This window comes from Photinus pyralis, unplaced genomic scaffold (genome assembly GCF_008802855.1).
Source record: "Photinus pyralis isolate 1611_PpyrPB1 unplaced genomic scaffold, Ppyr1.3 Ppyr1.4_LG8, whole genome shotgun sequence".
In the NCBI taxonomy this organism is placed as follows: Eukaryota; Metazoa; Arthropoda; class Insecta; order Coleoptera; family Lampyridae; genus Photinus; species Photinus pyralis.
The window spans coordinates 36,032,629-36,036,640 of NW_022170819.1; the positions used below are offsets into that span (position 1 = coordinate 36,032,629).

A 4,012-nucleotide genomic window follows, 5' to 3' on the forward strand; every position below is an offset into this window, starting at 1 on the left:
GGCCGTTTCTGCATATGTAAAAAAAACTTTGAAACTTCCTCTTTCCATTGGTATGTAGATTGTTCATTTTGCATTTATATTTAAATAAATACGAATTTATTAAATTGGGTCCATCATTTAGAATAACCCTGTAGTTTAATTGATCTTTCCACTCACTACGGGAGAATGTAACATAATGATACGTAATCCGAGGCGTAATCAGATGTTTACTGTAGTGTAGGCTATGATAATTAGCCCCCCACCCCCACCAACCTCTAAAATGGGCTTGTTTTAGTGATAGATAGATATTTACTTCTTATATACTGTCTTCTTGTACATTGACGTACAGAAAAAATGAGCAACCAATTAAGGTCGGTTGTTCGAACCTGGACTTAGGTCAGAATTTTTCATGGGGGAATCTCGTTAGATTAGTTTCCATCATTCTTCCAGCTACTCCGAATTAGGTTTTCCTGCTGTCTTCCTTATTCCTAAGGTAGTATAGAACTTCTGCAGAGACACCTCTAAAAAGCATTATGCGGGTCACTCTGTAATTGGGCGCATCGCATGCCTGTTGAGGGCCCATCAGAACAAGAGAGGGATAATAAATAAATAAATAAATAAATAAGTGAAAGTTGATAATTATTTACTAATTATTAACTGTCATGAATGACAGTATATATAATGTGTTTCAAATAATTACCACCCATATTTTGTCAAGCCCTCTTCACACGATTAAAACGCAATCAACGAGTTTCGTTTTTTTCCCTACGTGAGTATACCTACCTAAATATTCAACGAGATTTAATCTAGACAAAAATTCCATCGAAGCTACCCAGACTCTCCTCAAGTAATTCTCAAACTTTTTTCAAGGTTTTTTTTTCAAGCTACCCTTTGAAGTTTCCCACATCTTATCCTTAAAATTCGTTCAAATTCCTTTCGTGTTGTACATAACAGTAACTAACGGACGGCGACTGTTATTATGGAATGAGACCAGTTTTCTTATTTATTTTTGATTCCATGTGTAATTTAAAACAAGTACTAAATTGTGCACAACTCTTGTGCAGATAAAGCGCATTTTTTAAAACCGAAATTGCGTAGTAAATGGTTGCGTTATAACTTATAATGTAGCATATTATATTTATGGATGTTTTTTCCTCGGTAGATGATTAATGGGGAGACTTTACCAATACATATATCTCGTCCAGACAATTCATTTTGTCATAGCGGATACTTTCCTCCAACAAAGCGTTTTCGAGATATTCGCTTGTAAAGTTTTACCATCACCAATAGATATTCTTTTTCCAGACGCTCTACGTCCCAATCGCCGTTTGTAAGTACCATCCTCCGGCAATCTGTTCATGAGATAAATTGTTTCTATCCAATCACGATAAATGATCGAGGAGGCGGACTATGGTGGGTAGAAATTAACTACTTTTCTTAAAACCCATGTAACATGAAGGATAACCCCCCCACCCCATCTCCTCTTTCGATAAGGAGTCAAAAAGTAGGGCGGTAATTGGTACAAAACAGTTACTTTAATTGGAATACCATGAAAGATCAAATTAATTTCTATCTCCATCCCTCCTCCCCAGTCGCCATTGACTTCGAAAAGTAGTTAGTTTGTCCAAATCAGTTTATTTCATTAGAATACCATTAAGGATAGAATGTGTGGTCACTTCCCCCCCCCCCCCCTCCTTCCAAAAATTTTACGTGGAACCACAAAAGGCATACTTATGAAAAATCTGAGATCAGTTGGTTGTCGCATGTAAAAGTTATGTGCACGTTTTACTTTCTAAAACAGCATCTCAGGAGAGAATTCATGGGGGGGAGGGGAGGGGGAATTTGTTGGCCGTGTGGCACACCTTCAAGGTATAGGCTACGTATTGCAAAAAATTCCAGGACTGTAGGACCATTCCCTATAAAAGTAGTTCAAAACCGTAGAAGTGGGTCCGAACGGACGGACAGACGGACGGACAATACGTAAACAATAGCATATTTTTTTAATTATTAAAACATGCCGCTAAGAAAGTAAAGAGTGAACTGAATATTTTGCAATATAAGAAAACAAGTACATTATGCTCAACTAGTGCAGATAAAGCGAAGTTTTTAACACCATAATCTAATGGAGCGAAATCGGGCCAAAAATGTGGAAAAAATTTTTTTTGAGGTATAACAAGATCAGACCTAGTAGAATGTGTAGATATTGTAATTCTGCATCCGAAATGGTGTTTTTTATAGTCAAAAAACCACTCAAAAGTGTCTTCATAAAAATTTATGTTTTTCGAGATTTACCACGGAATATTTCGGCTCCCGCACGAGATATTGTTATAATTGTTTCAGTTCTATAATTCCAAATAGTAAGCGCTTCTAACTATGCCTATTACATCGAAAACATGATATAACTACATTATCATAATTGCCATCAAAGTCGATAAATCGATTATTGAGAAGCGTAAACTTCACTCTGCGAGAAACTTTTTTATTATTTCAGGAATCTCTATACATGTATCGTACGAATTGTAGCTGATAGTCACCAAAAGTTTTTGGTGAAAGAATTTTAGTGATAGGTCTTACCGTTTTTGAGTAAATGATATTTCTATATGCAGCTCGTGCGCGTCAGCGGTCCGCCTAGCAGCGCACTTGCTTGGCTGCTATCGGCACCGGCCGGATAGCCGGCTTGTCACCTGTAGTGGAGCGAAATCATGCCAAAAACTATAATGCCAAATGGTAAGCGCAGCTGATCTGCATTTTATATTGAAAACATAATGTAACTACCTTAGCAGAAAAAAATATGAAATTCGATGAATCAATAATTGTGCAACATAAACTTCACTCTTTGGGAAATTTTTTTGAATCATTGGTATGTTCGTTTATTTGCTTTGGACTGCTTTCACAGTAACATGATATCCAAATATTATTTTCCATAGACCATCCAAAACCTCCGATTTTATCTAGTGTTGGTTTGCATTGCTTGCTATGGTACCACACATTTAATTGGTATATGCATCTAGAATTTTACTGAGTGTATTGTTGACACCGACATTTAGTCTAAATCGAAAGTTTACAAGTACACACCTTAAAAAATCCTGTAAGAAACTAGGTAAGAAAGCACCATTAATTGACGGAAGTTCCCACGATTGTTTATTAGTTGGTTTTTGCTAAATGCAATCTTAGGTACCTAATTCAATGTTGTAATATTTTTATTTTTATTCCGGTATACCAGTATAGTACGATTATATATCGTATTGCTAATTTCTAAGGCTCCTTTTTGTATCAGTTCAACTAATTTGGGTATCAACCGCAATCTTCTCGCGTATTTTAAAGAGGGGCATTTGTTGTGTCGCAACCCGTTTGAGCATGAATTCCCAACAGGCAAGAAGATACATTAGTTAACTTCATTCAATAAAATTCTAGATGCATATGCTCCGATGAAAGTAATTAATGAGGGAATTATTCATAATAACCGGTGACTGTGATAATTGAGGTAGGAAAATTTTTTGAACAGCCTCCAGAATGATTTTTTAAAAATTCAATATCTTCTTAGTTTCCTAAATGGCAGTAGTTTCCCTTCCCCTAAAGTTTAAAAAGGAAATCGGAGGTTTTGGATGGTCTATGGAAAATAATATTTGGATATCATGTTACTGTGAAAGCAGTCCAAAGCAAATAAACGAACATACCAATGATTCAACAAAATTTCCCGCAGAGTGAAGTTTATGTTGCACAATTATTGATTTATCGACTTTCAGATTTTTTCTGATAATGTATTTACATTGTTTTCAATATAATATGCAGAACAGCTGCGCTTACCATTTGGCATTATAGTTTTTGGCATGATTTCGCTCCACTAGAGGTGACAAGTCGGCTATCCGGCCGGTGCCAATAGCAGCCAAGCAAGTGCGCTGCTAGGCGGACCGCGGACGCGCACGAGCTGCATATAGAAACATCATTTACTCGAAAACGGTAAGACCTATCACTAAAATTCTTTCACCAAAAACTTTTGGTGACTATCAGCTACAATTCGTACGATACATGT

The 4,012-nt window shown here is 36.4% G+C and overlaps 1 protein-coding gene across 1 annotated transcript in view; it reads right to left on the reverse strand.

Annotated features, from left to right (window-relative positions):
* The window catches only part of LOC116179793 (cytochrome P450 9e2-like), a 9,593-nt gene that overhangs the window by 4,811 nt on the left and 770 nt on the right, over positions 1 to 4,012 (reverse strand). The window lies entirely within an intron of this gene.